At 38.2% G+C, this 25,941-nt stretch overlaps 1 protein-coding gene across 1 annotated transcript in view; it reads left to right on the top strand.

The window, feature by feature from the left end:
* Positions 1-25,941, top strand: part of LOC145991352 (uncharacterized) — a 144,528-nt gene that overhangs the window by 112,095 nt on the left and 6,492 nt on the right. The gene's annotated exons all lie outside the window — the stretch shown is intronic.

Raw genomic sequence — 25,941 nt, 5'->3', positions numbered from 1 at the left:
GATAATGTTAATCAAAATGGTTCAATATTTTCCCAGGGGATAGATCTGTTTCTAAACCACCTTCACAAAGGAACAGAGAACAATTTCAACCAGATGTCCATATTTACATGTAATTGTGCCTTGGAGTCTCTTGTCCACTGACCATCACTTTCAATGTATCCCAGACCTATCATCAAGTTTTTTTTCATCTCTGTGGTCCCCTCTGAAATTACCTTACTGGCCGCAATTTTGAAAAATGACGAAGGTGTTATGAACCATCTGGAAACCTTCCTTTGTGCTGCCTTTCAGACTTGTCAAATGATGTGATGAGTATCTTATCAACTGTGTTTCGTCTTGAAAATAAAAGAAAGGAAAATGTAAGCAATAGTCAGTCCAGGCTACAGTTTTACACCTGGTCTCCCTTACCCTACTTCATACTAACTACCTTTCATATCCTACCTTACATACGAGGGGGTATAAAAAAGTTTTGTCTGTTGAGGTATAATTTGTTTAATAGTGAAAAGATTGAAACAATGAACATACATATAGTTTACCTGTAGTGTCCTCTACTCAGAGTTACCCTTCCATACAGTTGCCATCACGTTTGATGCATTTGTGCTAGTGTTTTATCCAGCCCTTAAAACCAGTTTGGAAAAATTGCACAGAACACTCCCTGCCACACCGTTTAGAGCTGTTGTAACCTCCTGTAGTTCATCGAATCTCATGCCACGAAGCACAGACTTAGCTCCGACTTTATGGTATTCCAAACTATCAATCATTGCATGTGCTGACCCATAGGACATGTGCACTGCATCAGAAATTTCCTGGATGGTGAAGTGTCTGTCCTCTCGAATGAACTCATCATCCCTGTGGAGATTGTCGTCGGTCAACGACATTGATGGCCTGCCACTCCTTGTCATGTCCACACTTTGAGTTTCTTCCTCTTTGAACTTAACTACAGTCAACTCTCGATTCTATGACCCCGGTATAACGACCCTCTCGAAGTAACGACCCTTTTCCTGGGAACCGTGAAAAATTTAGAAAAAAATAGAAAAATTTGGAAAAAAAAAGTTGAAAAATTGAAGGAAATCGGCCGAAAACTGCGTTGTTTTTTCCTCCACTCATTCCCTTTACGAGTGCTCTACCGCTCACAATTAGGTCTGAACTAAAAATAGACACCACCTCACCATGCTTGAGTCATATCCAATAGCACTTGACCTCTGCCCTCCCCTCCCTCAAGTGCACCAATGTTACCTTGCACCCGACGGCCACTACCCAACGTGCCAGGCTTGTTTTGCCACGCTTTCTCTTGGATACGCGAGAAGAGAAGATCGAATGTGCTTGGATGTTATTTTGAATCTACTTGACTTGTTTCCTTGTCCTAAGAGCTGCTGAAAACTCGCGGGGGAAGGGGGGAAATGACTGCTGGACTTGCAGTCTTTGCCAATATGTATGGCAGGTCAAGCTCTTTCATCGATAAATACATCACCTTGAGAGATCAGAGCGCAGGAATGTTCGAAAATACAGATGCGTGGCGCCTGGAAGTCTGGCCCATCTGTCCAGCTCTGACCTAGAGTTCAGCAGGTTCCCGTGAGTGAGCAACTTTCGGCCTTGTAGCCGACAACTTCCGGTAACCGCTTTCATTCAAAACGTGTTCTTTGTTCCCTGCAACACTTCATAAAAAGCGAAACTGTTAGAGATAATAAAAACCACATACGGTGAGTCACATAATTATTCGGACAGATAAGGTTTCTGAATATTTACTGACGTAGTCGTGATATAATACGATGATAAATGTTTAATATTTATTTAACAAATAAAACTCAATATGAGCACACTGTTAATTATCTTCAATTATGTTTAATATAATATATTAGTAAAATATTTTCATTAAACAAAACAAACATTTTTTGTGGGTTAAACAAAATTATTCGGACACATGGAAGGAGAAACAGGAAAACACGCTTGAAAAGCAACGAACAGAAATGTCAGTATCTGGTAGGCATCCCTTTCATTTTTAACACCTCGGATAAAACGATTTGGCATACTTTCTACCAATTTTCTGGTGTACACTGGCGATATGTTGGCCCATTCATGTTGAAGTCTCTCCTTGAGGTCTGCCTTCGAGGTTATAGGCATTTTCCTCACTTCTTTTTCCAACTTACACCAGAGGTGCTCAATGACGTTCAAGTCTGGAGACTGCGGTGGAGGATGGAGCACTTTTGGGCAGTTGTACAATAACCATTCTTGTACTACGCGGGAAGTGTTCTTCGGGTCATTATCTTAATAAAACATAAAGTTACAGAGAATGCCCATCATTTCAGCATTAGTCTTTAGATTTTACTTCAGAATGTCAAGGTAACGGTACCTGTCCATTGTCTGTTCGATGAAAGCCAATTTACCAACGCCTTGGGCCGACATGCAGCCCCAAACCATTACATTACCACCCCCGTGCTTCACTGTTGCTTGCAAATTTTTCCCTCGGAGTTCCTCATTTGGTTTACGCCACACTGTTACCCTCCCATCTGACTCACAAATATTGAATTTACTCTCGTCAGTGAAAATTACCCAATTCCACCATGTCTGATCCTTTCCTAAGTGTTCCTTTGTGAACACCAGTCTTTTTGTCCTGTTTGGCTTACTTACAAATGGCTTTCTCCTGGCTACATGGCCATGATAGTTTGCCCTTCTGAGCACTCTTCGTATAGTTTCAGGATGACTATGCTTTCCACACTCCTCAGCTACCTCAGCACACACCATTGGAGCACACATCTTTGGTTTTTTTTTTAAATTTTCCTCACGATTACTGTCTCTTCTCTGGGGGAAAAATTCTTGGTCTCCCTGTATGACCGTGGGACTCAATCCTGTCTTCATCTTTAAATCACTTAATAATATCTGCAACTGTACTTTTTTTCATTTTCAACATTGAGGCTATTGCATGGTAAGTTTTACCCTTAGCGTGGTGCCATATCACTAACTGACGTTGTTCAAATGAACTTTCCTCTTCGCTCCATTTCTACATAGAAAATGTTCTTATATCACAACTTTGTTAAACAAAACGCGATCATAATTGCTACAGAAACCTACAGGAAACCAGACTTAATATATATGAACAGAGTATCAATCAATTCGTAAATCGAAATTGTCACTGTATCGCAAACTTACGTTAACATTTACTATGTGTCCGAATAATTTTGTGGCACTATTTTTGCAATGGTAGGGATTCATCCTTCGTTATATTGTTGCTGATGTTCATTTTTTAACTTTTTATCGTCCAATTTTGTGCTAAACATGACATTTTTTAAACGAAAATCAACTTCAACGCTGTACACAGATTTCACTCCCTTCCCGCTCTTAAACGTTAGAAATTTACTGTGTGTCCGAATAATTATGTGACTCACTGTAGGTGAAGTAAAGATCGTCAACCTGCTTAATGTGTTGTCATCCAGGTTTCCACAAAAGTTTACTTCGATCTTAAGTGCATCATAACTCCCGTTTCCCACTTCATACGTTTTCCTAATTGTGTCCACGTCGTAATATCTGCCAAAAAAGTGTTCCGTTGGCTGACTGACTTCTCCCTCTTTTTCTGTCAGCAAACATAGGGGGTGGGGGGGGCGATGCAGATTGTTTCAGCCACGATTTTCTTGCTGATGCGGGCTGATTACAGGCGAGAGTGGAAAAGGAACCACCCCTCTTCCTTTCCTTTGACGTCTAAAATGGGGCAACCATTTCTTGATATATTCTTGAAAACGAACAAAAACCATAGAACAATTAAAAAAAAAAGTGACCCTCTACCCTTTCCCCAGCTCATTCTCCGCCACTGGTGTGCACGGCAATGTTGATAATTGCAGATTTCAGTTGTTTTTTTTATTTATTTATTATTATTATTATTATTTTAATGCTGTTGTCTGCATAGGAAATATTGCCCATATTATTGTCTGTTGCATGGTAAAACGTAAAGCAAGGGTCATTTCTTTCTTCTTTACACTGCTGTTGAAAGTTCCGTCTTCGACAGTTGCGTTATCTTTAAAATGCTGGGACTTTTCTCTTCCGCCACCTGTTGCTCGAACTTCCAGCCGGTCTCCTTGTTTTTACGATGCAGCTGGCGCCAGTGTTTTGTCCAGCGTCTGCAAAGCTCTTGCTTGCAGATAACAGCGATGACTCATCCAGCGCGAAGGAAAAAGTTATTGTTTTGAATCTCGCAAAGCTGTTTTGATTTGACGATAATGAAATTCGATCTCCAGAAAGGAAAACAAGAGTTAAAATAACTTCATGTTCTACGCCTTCTGATAAGCAAATCAGTAGTAGGAAAGTATATAGGATGAGTGCCAGAAAGTACGAGCCCCCCTCAAGCAGATTTGCTACACTTAAAACAGGCTCAACATGCCCATATGAGCTTTTTGCTCAAGTGTGGAACCCTTGCCTAATCCAAGATTTTTGTAAAAATGCCCTCATGGATTCCATGAGAAAGTACGAACCCCCTCAGATTGATTTGTCTACACTTACAAAAGGCACTTCTGTAAGATTGTTGTCCATAAATTTGTTAAAAATATGCCCCTCTTGGGCCATACTTAAAACTAGGCTATACCCACCTATATACACCTACACCCACCCACACCCACCCACGCATATTCACTTCCGGTCTACTTCCGGTCCACTTCCGGTTCACTTCCGGTCCACTTCCGGTCCACTTCCGGTCCACTTCCGGTTCACTTCCGGTCCACTTCCGGTCCACTTCCGGTTCACTTCCGGTCTACTTCCGGTTTAAGTTCAACTGGATACCATTCAATTTGTTTATCTATTATTAAAACAATGCAATATGCAGAGACCCTCTAGAATTGCTCCGTGACTCTCTCATTTCTTACGTCATAAACATATGATTTTTCCCCTATGAGAATGACACTACATATGGTGTCATCTGGTAATGCCTCCTGGAATTCACAGATAATTTTAATGTTTGTCCTGTCATTAACCACAACTTGTTTTCTTTTTGAAGTGTTGATTACAAACATGGGTCTCTGTGTTTTGAATTCATCTGGTGTGTAATACATATCAGTATTGCCAGTAGTGACTCTTTTGAAAGCCGAAAAAGCCTCATATAATTTAAGGAAATCATCCTTGGACATGTCTAAATTGTAATTTTCTCTAGGAAATACCTCATTTCTGCCATTTTTAAGATATATGTTCTTGATGTTGCAGTTATCAAATTTACTTGAATTTTTTTCCTGATTATTGTGTCTTCCAGTCTGAAACAATACCACCACAAAATCAGGCATGTCGTATTGTATGCTGGAGAATGAGTTTGTAGCATCAAACTCATAATATGTGCCAGATGCGGGCTTCTGTACGCATTGATATGTGTAAAATTGCAGAGGAATCTGTGGATTTTTTACTATATCAGCTTTGTATTTAAGAGCATAACTGGCCTCATATTCAACAACTGGGATTCTTAACTCCATAGTCTGAATAAGGCATTTTCCTGCATCTGGTAAGGTATTAGGCAGAGCTTCCCCTGTAGGGTTTAATGTGCTGTACCTCATCAAAGCATTATTATCATTTGCAGCTCTTCTAAATGTGATTCTTAACCCGCCCTTCCACATAATATCTTTGTAATCCGAGAAGAATCCTGGCAACAGGCGCATGGGGAACAGCACTGTGTGGTTCTTGGATAATATTTTATCACCAGCTTCAAATCCACCGATTCTGTAGTAAGAAGCCTCGGTTTTGGATAATTTTAATGTGGCCAAAGCTGTGGAGGTAATGCCGGGATAATCCACTCTGTTTATAACAACGCCATGCTTTCTGATCTCAATTTCAGAGAACAGATGCGGTACAAAATTGTCCACCAATCTTATGTTTGAATTTGCCGGATAATCTGTACCATCGAGCTTCACAACATCAAATTTGATGTATAGATCTGCTCTGTGGGGGTGTATAAAGCCATCCCCTACATCAAGATCAACCTCAATCTCTGTGTTGGGTTGATTTAAATTTGCAAATGTCCTCCTGTTTGGGGGGAATGATTGTAGCTCATAACTCTCAATATTTTCCATTTTCTTCTTGTATGTATTTTTATTTAAATGTTAATCTCTATGATTGCAGTTGTTGTGGCTCCAGCAAAATCAACTAATTCTTCTTTTTCATTAGTGACCATCAATTCAATGTAATCTATTCTATTATGGCATACAGGAAAATATAATGTTGGGGATGGATTGTAGATGATGGGCTCCATAAATTCGGAATTAGGTTTGAATGTTGCAATGATGCCAGTTTGTTTGTGAGTGCCTATGCCATTTGATTTGGTGATCATACCCTCGGCCACATTACAGTGAATATTCAGAGTCTCTATGGCTAAGAATTTAGGTATATTCATAGCAGTGTGTTTGATGGCCGCTTCAAGTTTTGTGTTGTTCTCAAATCCTAACAGCTCTCCTATAGTACCCAGATCCACTGTTTCTGTAGCAGATACAATCTCTACTCTGTGAGTGACAGAATTTTGACTTAACACTACACCTCTGGGTAATTGAGCATTTAGAGTGGACAGATTATATTGCCCTGGAGTGATGACAATTTTTTGATCCCCTACTGCAATTTTGTTGTTGTGGTGTGTAATATTAGGGATTAGGTACATGCCGTAAAATGCTCTGAGAGCTATTGTTTTGGGATACACTATATCATCATGTAATTTGAGTTTCAATATTGAATTTTGGCTGGTGAGATGGAATACCCCCATGATGTTTCAGATACCACAAGGCCTTTTGAAAATTTTCAATTGATGGTTTATTTATTTGAGACATATATCTAAGAACAGATAAACACAAATGTCCGCAATTAACATCTTTAAAGTTTTGAACACGGGCATTATTGTAATAAAGATTAGGTGATTTTAGATATTTTATTAAATTTTCAGGTGGAACACCTCCAAATGAATCAAACACAAATGCCTCATCGTTTAAATATTTAAGATAACAGATCCAGTGAGTGCCCTGATTTTTGTACTCATCCAAATTAACAATGCCACACTCTTTGTTGAGTGGTTGTTCCGGTAAAGAATCAGACATGTACACACCTCTAAAATTTTTGATGCCCAGTGGCTTGATTAAAGCTTCAATATCTTGGTTTGTAAGCGGCTCTTGTTTTTTTTAAACTTACTCATGGCTCTCTTAACACCTTTGCCTTTTTTCTCCATTGCCAGGTTATGGCGCTTCTGCTCATCTAATTCTGCCCTATTTTTCTTGGCATCTATTACTGTTTTTGCTATGGCAGCTGATCCCCCAGCCAAGCTCCCAACAGCCCCGAGAGCAGCTAAGATGGCAGGGATGGTAAATATAAACCCCCCTGTATGCAATTTTTTCCTGGATTGCTGTAATTTTTTTAATTGGGGGGTACTAAGCAACAATTTCATACCATGGCCCTTTGCAAGACAAGAGCGTTTTTTCTTGCGCTGCTTTTTGGTTAAAAGACTATCAATAGTTTTAAGAGATTTGAGACCTGCATAAGGTATTTGATACATAACACCCTTGGCCTTCATTCTAGGTTTATTATATACATATTCACAACCCCCACCCCAGTTTTTGTTTGGTGCTCATAGCTATGGTGGTTCCCAATGCTGATATTCTCTCACTTAAAGAAGCATCTTTGCTTACAAATCTACCAAATGCAGCCTCTTCTAATTTCTTGTCTGCAACATGTCTCTTGTCAAGATCAGAATGTGTGTTGTATGCTATGTCATGGTCTCTACAAGCAGCATCTAGAGGATTTACACCAGGATCTCCTCTGTTTAATCTATGATCCAATTTTGTACCGGGACCACAATACTGATAGCCTGGAATGTGTAGTTCAAATGGCAGCTTGTTTATAATGTCATTAACAAGCCCCCGACCCTCAGAAAGATTCCAAAATTTGGGGGGTAGAGTATTAATAATTTTTATGAGATATCCAATCCCCTTAGGGTCATTCACTATAAAATTAGACAATTTTGTGCTTATCATGTCCATAATTCCAACCTTTTCATTGTAAAAATTGTGGTTGCCAGCATTTTCCTCCCCAGCTATCACCAATAACCTATCCACAAGTTTCCTGACATCATCAACCCAGACAAATTCTTTAGGCAGGGTGTTGTATTGTTTGATTCCACTGCCAGTCTTAATCTGTGACCATATGGGCTTGATTAAATTATTGTATTTTGCCCCACTGCTAGACTTGACTCTTTTTTGTGTGGGATCATTGTTCTGGTATAGAGCATCTGATTTTATTAATATTTCTTTGTAATCCTCATAATCTTGCTCTGTATAGCTGCCAGGCCTTTTCCTAGTCATCAGTTCCCACAACCCAGGTGTTCCGGTGTACTTAACAAAAGCACCTTTTTCTCCGAGACGAGATTCTGAATATACAATTATATCATCTCCCATAAATGTTACTCTAAAATTGCCAATTCTATGAATGATGCTCCCGTCAAGCTCTGTGTCGGCATATAAGCCAAAAACCTCATCTTTGTTGTCTTTAGGTGTGGTTAAATATTTTTGAGCAAGAAGACCCAATTCAATAGGATCCTGACTAGCCTCAATTCTTCTAGGAGCAACAGGACTAGGTGTATGAATACTGGAAAGTGGGGTGAATGGATAATCTAATATGTTCCTTGCAGCTACAGGTACAAGCTCCGTGATCAAATCTTGATTTTGCTCTGTAACAGTTTTGATATTCTTACCTAAATTATTAATAGCATCAATTACAGGCTGTTCTGTTTGTTTGTGTTTTTCATAAATTCCCCGGTTCTCTGATTTCCATCCCTTGAATCTTTTTACAAGATAATCTCTTAATTTAAGATCGTCAATGATTGGTCGTTTCATGGTTGTTTATATACGTCTCTACGTCTAGAAAATCGTTGATTTTACTTCTATATTTGCCAGTATTAGGTGTTCTTGTCATATCAATTGTGACAAACCCATAACTGTCCTGGTTCCAGCACTTGCTGCAAAATTTGGAAAAATCATTGTAGCTCAAGTCCCCACCTACATATTCATCATGTATGTGTTTGAGGTTGGTATGATCTTGATGAAACACACATATAAAATTGCTGTTGTCTCGGATCAGCTGCTTCGGTATTTTAGAAAAAGTCTGTGCCAGGTAGAAGCAATCAATGTTTTTGTGTCGGCCCTGTGTAAAGAAATTTCTAACCTTGTTTTGATTATCCAGTATAATGTCATCAAACACAACAACAGAATTATCGAGACATTCATGAAGTGGCTTAACATCTGGTTCAAAAGTGGCAATATCCAATCCATCATATAGCTTCATCAACTGCTGATATTTTAATTGTTCCAAGCTCTTAGAAAAGACATACAAGTGCCTGTTTTTCCAGTCTAACCAGTTGGGTGCCAATAAAAAATTATCAACCATTAGTGTAGTTTTACCACAAGCAGATGGCCCAACAATAAGACATCTAATATTATCAGGCAGCAAGTTGCCATTTCTCTTATTCTGTTGTTCAGGTTCTGGCAGCCTTTTTATAACATCCCAGGTGCTCATATTATCACTTTGTCTGCATCGATCCAGCTGTTTTCCGGATGACCCAGCCATTTGACAAGTAACTTGTTGCCTTTTCTGCGGATGATTTTTTCTATGAGATATGTGTCAGGCTGTTTAGTTTTGCTGAGTTCTTGTTCATAGAACCTGCCTTTGAGAATTTCTCCTCGATGATCTTTTATTATATATGTGTTAAGGGTTCCGGGTTTAACTTGAACTACTGTAAATAATTCAGTACTCCAGTTTCTTGTAAAGCCTCTTTTGAATAAGTGCTTATATTTGCTGATTCTTACTTGATCGCCCACCCTGTATTTGGCCTTTCTTGTTGTTGGCTGGTATCTAGGATAATAAACAGTCCTGATCAATTTTTGCTCATCAGATGAAGTTACTTCAGAGGGTTTCATGTTGATTGTGGAATGGACAGAGTTGTTATATTTATGTAGAAGTTCTGGAAGAATATTAATCCATTTATAATTACCCTGCAGTGTAAATTGTTTATACATAAGATTTTTTAGGGTTCTGTTGAATCTCTCTACAATTGAGGCCTTGAGATCACTGTAACTCGAGTAATGTTTTATTGCCTGGCTTTTAATAAATTGTTGAAACACTGAATTATAAAATTCTTTGCCATTATCTGTTTGCAAATAGCGTGGTGATCTTCCTGAATGATTGATGATTGTCCTGATGGCTTCTGTAACACATTTTCCAGTCTTGGATTTGAGTGGCACAGCCCAGGCAAATTTTGAAAATGTATCTATTACAGTGAGTAGATACTTGTAGCCCTTGTTGATTTTGTCTAAGTTTTTCAACTGTCCACTTGACAACTCAATCAAGTCGCTCTGCCATAAATCATCTATGCCCTTTGTGACTACTGGGAGTCTCTTAAAATTATGTCTGGCCTGTCTGTGTAGTTCATCAACTATAATTTCTCTAGACATAATATGAAAACAAGAATATTGCAACTATGGGGTATTCAGCAGCTGAGACTGCAGGATTTTCTAAATATAATTTGTCTCCTATTTGTATTTTAAATTCCAAAGTGCCATCATCTTCAGTATAGGCTGTTTCTAATGTGTTGGGATCTGTAAAATCCTCCAATTCTACACTGGTGATTTTCACTTTGTTCTCAGCATTTGTTATTGATAAGGTAGGGTAGTGGTGTGCCTGTGGCTGATGCCAATATTTGATCTTGATTGGTCTCAATGTGCCCCCAACAAAAAACTGGTAATAAAATTGTGCAGGGGACAGCATATATATTTTGCCACCTGGTGTAAATGGTGAATCATATTCTTTGTTGGGGATGCTGTACAATTCAAGAATTACTGAATGTTTTGGATTCTCGATTATGCCTGTTATTTCCTTTTCTGCTGTAAGCAATCTGCTTGTTACAGATTCAAGATGCTCATTGATGGTCCTAACAACATCATCGTGGCCTGGCTTAATTTTTATGTCCACAACAAGTTTCTTGTATTGTTGCACAATCTCTTGTAGCTGGGTGGCAAAAACAGACAGAGCATTTGCTTGATTGGATTCCATGGTCCCTAGCTGCTGCTTGATATTAGCTACAATTTGTTGCAAATTTTCAACAACTGCCAATTTTGAATTTTGAGCAGTAAGATCATGGACCTGTCTTCTGATATCCTCAAACAGGGCATGCAATTCATTAATATGTTGATTGGTTGGAAGAGTGGCCACTGTCTGAGTGAGTTGTTTGATCTCTGTCTGGATATTCTTGATATCTTCTGATTTCAATATCCTATTCACAGCTCTCTTAATATTTTTAAGTTCCTGTGATGTGGGAAGATTTGATACTGTATTTTGCAAAAATTCAAGTGCCAATTTCACATTGTTTAATTCAGAAGCATCAGCCACATTTTGCATAGCATTTTGGAGCAGGACTATATCTGCCTGAGTGGGTGTGGATTGTTGTAAAATTTCAAGTTTTGTTTGGATATCATCGATCAAGTGATGAAAATGAGATAGTTCAGATTCAGTGTTGAGGTTTTCAAGCTTTGTGATTTGTTGCTGGACACTGACAAGAGTATCTACAATACCGGGCAGGCGAGTTTCTTGTACATTTGCCAAATCACAAAGCTTGAAAACCTCAACACTGAATCTGAACTATCTCATTTTCATCACTTGATCGATGATATCCAAACAAAACTTGAAATTTTACAACAATCCACACCCACTCAGGCAGATATAGTCCTGCTCCAAAATGCTATGCAAAATGTGGCTGATGCTTCTGAATTAAACAATGTGAAATTGGCACTTGAATTTTTGCAAAATACAGTATCAAATCTTCCCACATCACAGGAACTTAAAAATATTAAGAGAGCTGTGAATAGGATATTGAAATCAGAAGATATCAAGAATATCCAGACAGAGATCAAACAACTCACTCAGACAGTGGCCACTCTTCCAACCAATCAACATATTAATGAATTGCATGCCCTGTTTGAGGATATCAGAAGACAGGTCCATGATCTTACTGCTCAAAATTCAAAATTGGCAGTTGTTGAAAATTTGCAACAAATTGTAGCTAATATCAAGCAGCAGCTAGGGACCATGGAATCCAATCAAGCAAATGCTCTGTCTGTTTTTGCCACCCAGCTACAAGAGATTGTGCAACAATACAAGAAACTTGTTGTGGACATAAAAATTAAGCCAGGCCACGATGATGTTGTTAGGACCATCAATGAGCATCTTGAATCTGTAACAAGCAGATTGCTTACAGCAGAAAAGGAAATAACAGGCATAATCGAGAATCCAAAACATTCAGTAATTCTTGAATTGTACAGCATCCCCAACAAAGAATATGATTCACCATTTACACCAGGTGGCAAAATATATATGCTGTCCCCTGCACAATTTTATTACCAGTTTTTTGTTGGGGGCACATTGAGACCAATCAAGATCAAATATTGGCATCAGCCACAGGCACACCACTACCCTACCTTATCAATAACAAATGCTGAGAACAAAGTGAAAATCACCAGTGTAGAATTGGAGGATTTTACAGATCCCAACACATTAGAAACAGCCTATACTGAAGATGATGGCACTTTGGAATTTAAAATACAAATAGGAGACAAATTATATTTAGAAAATCCTGCAGTCTCAGCTGCTGAATACCCCATAGTTGCAATATTCTTGTTTTCATATTATGTCTAGAGAAATTATAGTTGATGAACTACACAGACAGGCCAGACATAATTTTAAGAGACTCCCAGTAGTCACAAAGGGCATAGATGATTTATGGCAGAGCGACTTGATTGAGTTGTCAAGTGGACAGTTGAAAAACTTAGACAAAATCAACAAGGGCTACAAGTATCTACTCACTGTAATAGATACATTTTCAAAATTTGCCTGGGCTGTGCCACTCAAATCCAAGACTGGAAAATGTGTTACAGAAGCCATCAGGACAATCATCAATCATTCAGGAAGATCACCACGCTATTTGCAAACAGATAATGGCAAAGAATTTTATAATTCAGTGTTTCAACAATTTATTAAAAGCCAGGCAATAAAACATTACTCGAGTTACAGTGATCTCAAGGCCTCAATTGTAGAGAGATTCAACAGAACCCTAAAAAATCTTATGTATAAACAATTTACACTGCAGGGTAATTATAAATGGATTAATATTCTTCCAGAACTTCTACATAAATATAACAACTCTGTCCATTCCACAATCAACATGAAACCCTCTGAAGTAACTTCATCTGATGAGCAAAAATTGATCAGGACTGTTTATTATCCTAGATACCAGCCAACAACAAGAAAGGCCAAATACAGGGTGGGCGATCAAGTAAGAATCAGCAAATATAAGCACTTATTCAAAAGAGGCTTTACAAGAAACTGGAGTACTGAATTATTTACAGTAGTTCAAGTTAAACCCGGAACCCTTAACACATATATAATAAAAGATCATCGAGGAGAAATTCTCAAAGGCAGGTTCTATGAACAAGAACTCAGCAAAACTAAACAGCCTGACACATATCTCATAGAAAAAATCATCCGCAGAAAAGGCAACAAGTTACTTGTCAAATGGCTGGGTCATCCGGAAAACAGCTGGATCGATGCAGACAAAGTGATAATATGAGCACCTGGGATGTTATAAAAAGGCTGCCAGAACCTGAACAACAGAATAAGAGAAATGGCAACTTGCTGCCTGATAATATTAGATGTCTTATTGTTGGGCCATCTGCTTGTGGTAAAACTACACTAATGGTTGATAATTTTTTATTGGCACCCAACTGGTTAGACTGGAAAAACAGGCACTTGTATGTCTTTTCTAAGAGCTTGGAACAATTAAAATATCAGCAGTTGATGAAGCTATATGATGGATTGGATATTGCCACTTTTGAACCAGATGTTAAGCCACTTCATGAATGTCTCGATAATTCTGTTGTTGTGTTTGATGACATTATACTGGATAATCAAAACAAGGTTAGAAATTTCTTTACACAGGGCCGACACAAAAACATTGATTGCTTCTACCTGGCACAGACTTTTTCTAAAATACCGAAGCAGCTGATCCGAGACAACAGCAATTTTATATGTGTGTTTCATCAAGATCATACCAACCTCAAACACATACATGATGAATATGTAGGTGGGGACTTGAGCTACAATGATTTTTCCAAATTTTGCAGCAAGTGCTGGAACCAGGACAGTTATGGGTTTGTCACAATTGATATGACAAGAACACCTAATACTGGCAAATATAGAAGTAAAATCAACGATTTTCTAGACGTAGAGACGTATATAAACAACCATGAAACGACCAATCATTGACGATCTTAAATTAAGAGATTATCTTGTAAAAAGATTCAAGGGATGGAAATCAGAGAACCGGGGAATTTATGAAAAACACAAACAAACAGAACAGCCTGTAATTGATGCTATTAATAATTTAGGTAAGAATATCAAAACTGTTACAGAGCAAAATCAAGATTTGATCACGGAGCTTGTACCTGTAGCTGCAAGGAACATATTAGATTATCCATTCACCCCACTTTCCAGTATTCATACACCTAGTCCTGTTGCTCCTAGAAGAATTGAGGCTAGTCAGGATCCTATTGAATTGGGTCTTCTTGCTCAAAAATATTTAACCACACCTAAAGACAACAAAGATGAGGTTTTTGGCTTATATGCCGACACAGAGCTTGACGGGAGCATCATTCATAGAATTGGCAATTTTAGAGTAACATTTATGGGAGATGATATAATTGTATATTCAGAATCTCGTCTCGGAGAAAAAGGTGCTTTTGTTAAGTACACCGGAACACCTGGGTTGTGGGAACTGATGACTAGGAAAAGGCCTGGCAGCTATACAGAGCAAGATTATGAGGATTACAAAGAAATATTAATAAAATCAGATGCTCTATACCAGAACAATGATCCCACACAAAAAAGAGTCAAGTCTAGCAGTGGGGCAAAATACAATAATTTAATCAAGCCCATATGGTCACAGATTAAGACTGGCAGTGGAATCAAACAATACAACACCCTGCCTAAAGAATTTGTCTGGGTTGATGATGTCAGGAAACTTGTGGATAGGTTATTGGTGATAGCTGGGGAGGAAAATGCTGGCAACCACAATTTTTACAATGAAAAGGTTGGAATTATGGACATGATAAGCACAAAATTGTCTAATTTTATAGTGAATGACCCTAAGGGGATTGGATATCTCATAAAAATTATTAATACTCTACCCCCCAAATTTTGGAATCTTTCTGAGGGTCGGGGGCTTGTTAATGACATTATAAACAAGCTGCCATTTGAACTACACATTCCAGGCTATCAGTATTGTGGTCCCGGTACAAAATTGGATCATAGATTAAACAGAGGAGATCCTGGTGTAAATCCTCTAGATGCTGCTTGTAGAGACCATGACATAGCATACAACACACATTCTGATCTTGACAAGAGACATGTTGCAGACAAGAAATTAGAAGAGGCTGCATTTGGTAGATTTGTAAGCAAAGATGCTTCTTTAAGTGAGAGAATATCAGCATTGGGAACCACCATAGCTATGAGCACCAAACAAAAACTGGGGTGGGGGTTGTGAATATGTATATAATAAACCTAGAATGAAGGCCAAGGGTGTTATGTATCAAATACCTTATGCAGGTCTCAAATCTCTTAAAACTATTGATAGTCTTTTAACCAAAAAGCAGCGCAAGAAAAAACGCTCTTGTCTTGCAAAGGGCCATGGTATGAAATTGTTGCTTAGTACCCCCCAATTAAAAAAATTACAGCAATCCAGGAAAAAATTGCATACAGGGGGGTTTATATTTACCATCCCTGCCATCTTAGCTGCTCTCGGGGCTGTTGGGAGCTTGGCTGGGGGATCAGCTGCCATAGCAAAAACAGTAATAGATGCCAAGAAAAATAGGGCAGAATTAGATGAGCAGAAGCGCCATAACCTGGCAATGGAGAAAAAAGGCAAAGGTGTTAAGAGAGCCATGAGTAAGTTTAAAAAAAACAAGAGCCGCTTACAAACCAAGATATTGAAGCTTTAATCAAGCCACTGGGCATCAAAAATTTTAGAGGTGTGTACATGTCTGATTCTTTACCGGAACAACCACTCAACAAAGAGTGTGGCATTGTTAATTTGGATGAGTACAAAAATCAGGGCACTCACTGGATCTGTTATCTTAAATATTTAAACGATGAGGCATTTGTGTTTGATTCATTTGGAGGTGTTCCACCTGAAAATTTAATAAAATATCTAAAATCACCTAATCTTTATTACAATAATGCCCGTGTTCAAAACTTTAAAGATGTTAATTGCGGACATTTGTGTTTATCTGTTCTTAGATATATGTCTCAAATAAATAAACCATCAATTGAAAATTTTCAAAAGGCCTTGTGGTATCTGAAACATCATGGGGGTATTCCATCTCACCAGCCAAAATTCAATATTGAAACTCAAATTACATGATGATATAGTGTATCCCAAAACAATAGCTCTCAGAGCATTTTACGGCATGTACCTAATCCCTAATATTACACACCACAACAACAAAATTGCAGTAGGGGATCAAAAAATTGTCATCACTCCAGGGCAATATAATCTGTCCACTCTAAATGCTCAATTACCCAGAGGTGTAGTGTTAAGTCAAAATTCTGTCACTCACAGAGTAGAGATTGTATCTGCTACAGAAACAGTGGATCTGGGTACTATAGGAGAGCTGTTAGGATTTGAGAACAACACAAAACTTGAAGCGGCCATCAAACACACTGCTATGAATATACCTAAATTCTTAGCCATAGAGACTCTGAATATTCACTGTAATGTGGCCGAGGGTATGATCACCAAATCAAATGGCATAGGCACTCACAAACAAACTGGCATCATTGCAACATTCAAACCTAATTCCGAATTTATGGAGCCCATCATCTACAATCCATCCCCAACATTATATTTTCCTGTATGCCATAATAGAATAGATTACATTGAATTGATGGTCACTAATGAAAAAGAAGAATTAGTTGATTTTGATGGAGCCACAACAACTGCAATCATAGAGATTAACATTTAAATAAAAATACATACAATGGAAAATATTGAGAGTTATGAGCTACAATCATTCCCCCCAAACAGGAGGACATTTGCAAATTTAAATCAACCCAACACAGAGATTGAGGTTGATCTTGATGTAGGGGATGGCTTTATACACCCCCACAGAGCAGATCTATACATCAAATTTGATGTTGTGAAGCTCGATGGTACAGATTATCCGGCAAATTCAAACATAAGATTGGTGGACAATTTTGTACCGCATCTGTTCTCTGAAATTGATATCAGAAAGCATGGCGTTGTTATAAACAGAGTGGATTATCCCGGCATTACCTCCACAGCTTTGGCCACATTAAAATTATCCAAAACCGAGGCTTCTTACTACAGAATCGGTGGATTTGAAGCTGGTGATAAAATATTATCCAAGAACCACACAGTGCTGTTCCCCATGCGCCTGTTGCCAGGATTCTTCTCGGATTACAAAGATATTATGTGGAAGGGCGGGTTAAGAATCACATTTAGAAGAGCTGCAAATGATAATAATGCTTTGATGAGGTACAGCACATTAAACCCTACAGGGGAAGCTCTGCCTAATACCTTACCAGATGCAGGAAAATGCCTTATTCAGACTATGGAGTTAAGAATCCCAGTTGTTGAATATGAGGCCAGTTATGCTCTTAAATACAAAGCTGATATAGTAAAAAATCCACAGATTCCTCTGCAATTTTACACATATCAATGCGTACAGAAGCCCGCATCTGGCACATATTATGAGTTTGATGCTACAAACTCATTCTCCAGCATACAATACGACATGCCTGATTTTGTGGTGGTATTGTTTCAGACTGGAAGACACAATAATCAGGAAAAAAATTCAAGTAAATTTGATAACTGCAACATCAAGAACATATATCTTAAAAATGGCAGAAATGAGGTATTTCCTAGAGAAAATTACAATTTAGACATGTCCAAGGATGATTTCCTTAAATTATATGAGGCTTTTTCGGCTTTCAAAAGAGTCACTACTGGCAATACTGATATGTATTACACACCAGATGAATTCAAAACACAGAGACCCATGTTTGTAATCAACACTTCAAAAAGAAAACAAGTTGTGGTTAATGACAGGACAAACATTAAAATTATCTGTGAATTCCAGGAGGCATTACCAGATGACACCATATGTAGTGTCATTCTCATAGGGGAAAAATCATATGTTTATGACGTAAGAAATGAGAGAGTCACGGAGCAATTCTAGAGGGTCTCTGCATATTGCATTGTTTTAATAATAGATAAACAAATTGAATGGTATCCAGTTGAACTTAAACCGGAAGTAGACCGGAAGTGAACCGGAAGTGGACCGGAAGTGGACCGGAAGTGGACCGGAAGTGAACCGGAAGTGGACCGGAAGTGAACCGGAAGTGGACCGGAAGTGGACCGGAAGTAGACCGGAAGTGAATATGCGTGGGTGGGTGTGGGTGGGTGTAGGTGTATATAGGTGGGTATAGCCTAGTTTTAAGTATGGCCCAAGAGGGGCATATTTTTAACAAATTTATGGACAACAATCTTACAGAAGTGCCTTTTGTAAGTGTAGACAAATCAATCTGAGGGGGTTCGTACTTTCTCATGGAATCCATGAGGGCATTTTTACAAAAATCTTGGATTAGGCAAGGGTTCCACACTTGAGCAAAAAGCTCATATGGGCATGTTGAGCCTGTTTTAAGTGTAGCAAATCTGCTTGAGGGGGGCTCGTACTTTCTGGCACTCATCCTATATACTTTCCTACTACTCAAATCTGTTAATTTGCATCCGCTTTTCTTCAGAACCATTCATGTGGAGGAAAAAAAAAGTGTTCAATGTAGGAATGGTTGCTGAGACCAATTAAAAAGACATTATTCAAGGGGAAAATGTTTGGAGGGGTGGGTGTTTGACATCGAGAATACTCCTAAATCCAACATTAAATCGTCGATTAACGTGAGAGTAAATAACGGTCTACCATTTTGATATGTGAAAATGCGCAGTTTCATAAAGCTTGTTTTCAGTTCATTTTATGCTGATGGGCTAATCGGGACTAAATATACAGTTTAAAGTGAAATTCAATTCCAAACCCGAATGATTATCGACTGCCACACTGTTTAATGAGGTTTAATGACGTGTCCTAGAATACGCATTGGGTGAAAACAGATCGCAAGTTGCGCGTTTCCTTTTTCACGCTGGATTACAATGCAAGTCAAGGAAGGAGTTTGGACTGCTCCCTTGAATGGGGAAGGAGGGTGAATGAAGTTGGTTGAAGCAAAGAAAAGTGACTTTTTTTTTACGATGTATTTTACACAGCCGAACCAGAACGAAAATTACAGCCTTGCCTTTATTTTTTTTTGTCTGGTACCTAGAGAGGTTGTGTTGTTTCTCCCGAGAGATCTAATCTTACCAGTTAATCTTGTAACAGACAATGCTCCAGTAGACCGGTATAAAATCCAACATTCATTCTGCACGATTATCTCCCGACTTTTGCTGGCACCAGTCTGACTGGTGTCAAGATTCTTCGAGTTTCGCTTGCAATAAGAGAGAGATTGTTTTCCTTTCCATTGGTCTCAGTGCAAACGGGTTTCTCATGAATTAGAATTGTAAGAATTTCCTGGAAAAGCAACGACTGTGCACAATTGAAACAAAGTAACATTATTTTAAATTCTCTTTTGTGAAACTTTTTCATGTTCTATTTTCCTTTTCACAACACGCATCATGTTCATAACAGGTTGTATAACTACCAGGATAAATGCTGTTGTCATCTCCTAGGCATCTTTGTGTCCGTTTGAGCTCCCTTTAAGCTGAAAATTGGTGCAAATTCCAATAACGACCCCTTCGAAATAACGACCCTTTTCCCGGGAACTGTGAAAGGTCGTTGAATCGAGAGTTGACTGTACTTAAGTCTGAGCTAAGTATGTGCTTCATGACATGAGATTCTATGACCTACAGGAAGTTAAAACAGCTCTGAACGGTGGGGCAGGGAGTGTTCTGTGGAATTTTTCAAACTGGTTTTGAGGGTTGGATAAAACGCTGGCACAAATGCATCGAGCGTGATAGCAACTGTGTGGAAGGGTAACTCTGAGTAGAGGACACTACAGGTTTTTTTTTTTTTTTTTTTGACAGGAACTAAATAACCCATATTCATGAATAATATGTACATGACTTATTTCTTACCCCAAAAAAGAATAGCAAAAACTACTAATACTTCTTTGGCACAATGCAAAATGTAACTGATTCAAACACTTTTGAGAGACTTCCGCCATCCCTGCATAACTAAGATAAATTACCTGTAGAGTAGAGTTTGCACACTTGCAGACACTGACATTTGGGAAAGCAAAAAGTTATTAACATGTACCAGCTAGCCGCAGTCCTGTGTAAACTTACCAGGCAATACATGGAAAAACAACACAAATCTGCAAGGGGTAGACTGCAGGCACGGACAAAAGACAAACATGAATAGAGAATTCTGCCTCTCTCTTCAGCAGAGAAGCAGCCCCAGTCTAAAAGTCAGGAAGCAACAAAAGCACAAAATATTCCATAAGAACTTTTGAAAATCTACACGAGCAGTGATTGCCCTGTTTCTCTTGAGCGCACGCTACTGGTTAGATCAGCCCCCAGAGCCAGTTATTCAGGAAAAAGGTGAGACCACTTATCCTGGAAACCTGGAAATCAAACACAGACATACCGCACCATCCAGACTGACTCACTGGAGATCTTGCTCCCGTGTATTATCAACCACATGCCAACATATTGGAATATTTCATTATTTGTACAAAAAAATCATCGTATATTTTGCACTTTCTTGAATGTTCACACAATAGCCATTCCTCAATGTATTTACATATGGTTCTTGTCCTAAAATATGTACATTTCAGTCCTGTTTCCAGGACTTTTCCCAGGGGTTTGAAACATTAAGAATGATGCAACAAATGGGATGAAAAAATAGAAGTAAAATGTTAATACAGAAAATTTGAGGCTTTGCAGCAAAGTTTGTTTTAAGTCTACTTATTGCTCAGACAGGGTAATTGGGACTGGCCCTACAGTATACAGTGGGATCAAACCACTGTGCAATGCACCTTCACTGCATATCAAACCTGGGTCTCTTTATTACATGGGGCTTGGTAGTGTTGTAGGTGACAACCTTTTTCATTTGTACTCGTATTTTGATTTAACCCTCCTTTTTGATATACAATTATTCTTAGTTAAAAAAAAAGAAGGGAAGTACGGCTGTCAATTTGTGTCAATGTTTGTGTTAGATTTAAGGTAAAAGGGTAGCGAAAGTGATTTAATGTAATTATAGTTCAGAGGCCTCTTCCTCTTGCTTAATGGGATCTGGAACCCTCAAGTTCAAAACATGTTTTGGTAACCTTGACCAGGTAACCCTCAGGTGTCGGTAAACTATTCCAAATGTCAAAACATGGTGCTCCGCACGTAGACCCATCAAAATAGAAAAACAGAAAGAACTTAATGACTTGTAATAGATCATGTAAATGACCTAAGTTTTGTATAAGAAGCCCAAAAATTCTGTGTTAGAATACAGTTGCACATCCACACGCTATTCCAGTGGAGCTGCCGGGTAAATATCTTTGGAAATTATTCCTTGTGCTCTGTCTGGAAGACTGTCTGTAAAAACTAGGTGTCTGCATTGATTTGTGAATATGTACCTGTGACGGCAACTGTAACCAAACTGTGATTGTGGTGTCTCCAGTGACTTTATTCAATATACATATATATTTAAAACCTCAAGTACGAACTTTATTTATTTGAAGTTAGCTAGCAAGCTTTCACCGGACCAACGACACATAGCTTCGAAGAATTGTATTCTCTCCCCCCCCTTTCCTTACAGAGGATACAACAGTAGCACATTAAAGAATATCGTCATAAATGGTCTTCTTCCTTCTGGTGCTATTAAATCATCTGAATGTGTTCTTGTCCATGCATGTTGTTCAGATGACCAATTAGAGGGTGTACCTACCTTTTTTATGACAGCATTCTTCCATTTTTTATTTTTTTTAGACATTTTACTGAGATATATCCCATAAATATGCCAAAATTGTCAAAATTTTAGGACAAGTGCCCTTTCTTAAATTTCTTATCACACTTTCACATCATTGAGGGTTTTTGTGCTTGATTGTTGCCACTAGAGAAGCTAATAGGTCAAGAATGGGGCACAGAGTCATGACGCTGCTCAAAACTTCATGTGCATGCATCCTGCATATGTTCGTAGTTTCCTGTATCTTCCAAGGTGCCTCATTGTCAACTCAGGTGCAAGTCAGTCTGAGCCAATACCACCATTTTCCAATACCCTTATTGATTCCTACTGATATTTATACCGATCCTTGTATAATTCAAGTTTAAAGCAACAAAGGCTACTTACTTAGTCATACAAATACACGAGAAGAAATTGCTGAATCCACAACCCTCCCTCTTCACTTGAATGCGGATAAAACAAAGTGAATTCCAAAACGACCTTCATCCCTCTTTCCCAAGAACTCCGTAATCTCCTGACCCAGAATCAGCCCAACATGATTTTAATGCTGGAGGAAGATATTGTTATCTGAAGACCTCTCAGTTTTAGCTGTATTTTTTTTTTTCATTTTGCACATTTTAGAAAAAAAAATATAAAATCTTTGTTCATGTTTCACAATACTGGAAAAAATTCAGTACTGTCATAACGACATTGGTTACGTGTATACACATTCATCTGTACTTCAAAATGCTGGATTTTTCAGTTAAGAAATTTGATTTTCCACTTTCATATCTCAACAACTACAAGACGTATACCAATATTTTTTCGGCAATATATGCCTCACATACTATATTACTTCCATACAATTTCACTCCATATTTCGGTCAGGATTCATTTATATGATAAAAGTTGGTGGTCTTAAACTTTTGGTAGGGACTGTACATCTACCAAAATATCACAATATTCTAAAAATATTTCTTATTTTGAGAATTCAAATGTGAAAGATCATTTTAAAATTTATTTTATTGGTTAACTATTCTTGATTGTCAACCTTTAAAGTCTGTGGTGCAGTTTCTCTATGAGACCTATTGCATCTGTACATACCAATTATTTGCCAGGCTATTTAAACGAGTTTTGTAAGATTTAGCAAAAATTGTTATAGCTTCCTTCCTATGGCAAATAATTTAGTGAAACAAGAAACATTTTACCAAGAATAAAATGTACTTTGATAGAAAATACGAAGTGTTGCTATCTGTATGTATTTGTTAATATTCATGGCTTCAAATGTGAAAATTGAAAAAACAGAAATGACAAAATTTTGCCTTTCCTCCCACCCTGTTGAGACATGGGACAGGAATAAATTCAGGGTTGCTACGTGACTGGAAAACCTGGAAAACAGGGAAAAGTCAGGGAATTTGGTTGGTCAGGGAAAAGTCAGGGAATTTTGCATATTTTCTGGAATTTACGTGCATTTTGGAGTTGCAGGAGAACCAGTTACAAAATGAACGAACAGTTCATTTCCACTTCCGAATTCGGTTCTTGTGATTCCAGTCCTCCCAAAAGATTCAGTTCAGAAACTTGTTCCTCTCGTCATTATGACTTCTAGTCTGTTACGTACAGAATTATGGTTTCTTCGCATTTCAATTCTATATTTATTCACTCTCGGATCTAGGTTCTTGGATCAGTTCATTTTGCGACTCGTTCTTGTGAACCTGTTCAAGACCGGAATTTGGAGAGGCGTGAGATTTTTCCTTATAGAAGAAGCTACTGAAGACTAGACCTACGCACCAGCCATCCTCAGAATTTCTTGCAGAAAAAATGTTGCTTTAGCTTTGTGTGTAGTGAGGAAATTTTCTTTCTTCAAGAACACACCCGTTCGGAACCCATTCTCTTTTGATACGTGAAGCGGAACAGGTTGGTGTTCGGACAGTTCATTGGTTTTGGATCTGTAATAAAGCTTGAAGAGCAGAATTTCACGTAACTGGCTGTGGTTGACGTCACACTGGATGCGTGCGGATGCCGAGTAAAAACAAAGGGACTCACTACTTTGTTCCTCCGTGAACCCGTTCTGTGAATTTGAGTCCTTCGTTTCCGACCCGTTCAGAAGCAACCTGATCTACTAGTTCATTTGCTCGTTGTCATAGTTTTTACATTGCAGAGATGTGTTACACATAGGCGTTGCTACGGGGTGTGCTGGGTGTGCTTAGGCACACCCTAATGGGTTACTTTATCAAAGAGAATTAAAGACAGATATTTCAATAAGAGAAAAAATAAGCGGCAGTTTGTAAGAAGTTGAAAATGTCATTACTTTGTACAAACGTGTGCATTTTCGCTGATGAAACTGTTGTCTATAGATTTTCGATACTTTTTATGTCATTGGAGAAAGATGATATTTACTGCATTCTACTCTGTACTACTGCGCTTTTCTTCTATACCTGTCACAAGCTGTACGTGTGAGAGAGCTTTCTCCAAGCTTACCCAAGTTTAAACTAAATTAAGAGCAACTCAGAAGCAGGATAAATTGGAAGCCCTGCTCTTGCTATTTGTGGAACAGGCAAAAGCTTAATCTATTGATGTAAATGAAGTTATTGATGAGTTTAAGAACATTGCACCTTTTGACAGACTTCTCTTGTTATAGATGACATGTATTTTGATGTATTTGTTTGTAACATTTATGAACATTTTTTGTGTGTGTAATTTCTATGCAATTTTATTTTTTCTACTACATATATTCGGGGCCTCCCCCATGGCGCATTGGTAGCGTCATTACCTTGCAATCGAGGGATCCCGGGTTTGATACCCGGTGGAGGCACAAGTGGTTCGGATCCCACTTTAAAAACTGTAGGTCCAGTCCCGATTAGCCTTTCTGTGCATAAAGTGGACTTAAAACACCAACTCAAACAGGTCTACTACATATATGCAGAATTTTTCAGCACTGTCATGTAGTGAATTCATATTCCTTTACAAACATCAGTGCAGTTAAAGAGCCAAGTGATGTGTTGCAAAATATGCTATTATAAAGGTACAAGACCTCATTTTTTTCTTTGTGCACACCCAAATATAAAGTTCTAGCTACGCCTATGGTGTTACACCCGAGAAATTAGTGATTTTATGCAGTATCAGTGATGTCAATATTCGAATATGCACGTGTTTTGTGCATGTAGAACGAATTTATTTTTAAAAAACTGGTGCGAATTAGAGGAATTAAACTTACGCTGGTCACACATCGTTGTTAGGTTAGGAATGTTGGTTTCATGCCGATAGTAATTTTACGTATTGTTTGCATGTAGAATGAAATTATGCTGAAAAGTGGAGAAAATGAGCCCAAGTTCCTTTTGTTTTATTACGATTTCATCATGTTACAAATGCAACTTTTACATGGTTCAATTTCGATTTCTGTCTGTTAACACATACTGCAGAGTTTTAGCGATTACTTAAGATTTTGTTAATATATGCTTTTGTGGTTAGGTTAGGAATGTCAGGTTTGGTTGTCTTAGAATTAAAATAATGACCCTGAATGCACTCTACTAAGGTTCCGATTTATTTCTACATTCATTCCCACTAGTTTAACATACTTACTGTCGCTTGTCAACCGGAGAATACCTTGTCTGTGGGAAGCCTTTTTGATTGAGTAAGGTCATTTTGAAGGTTTTTTTTTTCTACATAAATAACTTTTTTCGAATCCAAATAGTGCTCATGATTTTAAGGAAGGTTCAAATTTCATGTCACAATGATTGCCAAAATTCTATGATAATTAGTCTTCCTGCTAGGAAAATGTGAAAAAAAAATCATAAAACATTCGGAACTGTTACCTTTTAAAAGACAGATTTCGATGCTTTCTGTAATATAAAATTGGTTCCAGCATGTGGGAAACTCAAATAATGGAGATATTTGATTCCAAAGTATGGCCCGC

This window comes from Lepisma saccharinum, chromosome 8, assembly GCF_977018435.1.
Source record: "Lepisma saccharinum chromosome 8, izLepSacc3.1, whole genome shotgun sequence".
NCBI lineage: Eukaryota > Metazoa > Arthropoda > Insecta > Zygentoma > Lepismatidae > Lepisma > Lepisma saccharinum.
Note: the sequence above shows the minus strand (reverse complement) of the source record. Positions and strands in the feature narration are given on the sequence as shown.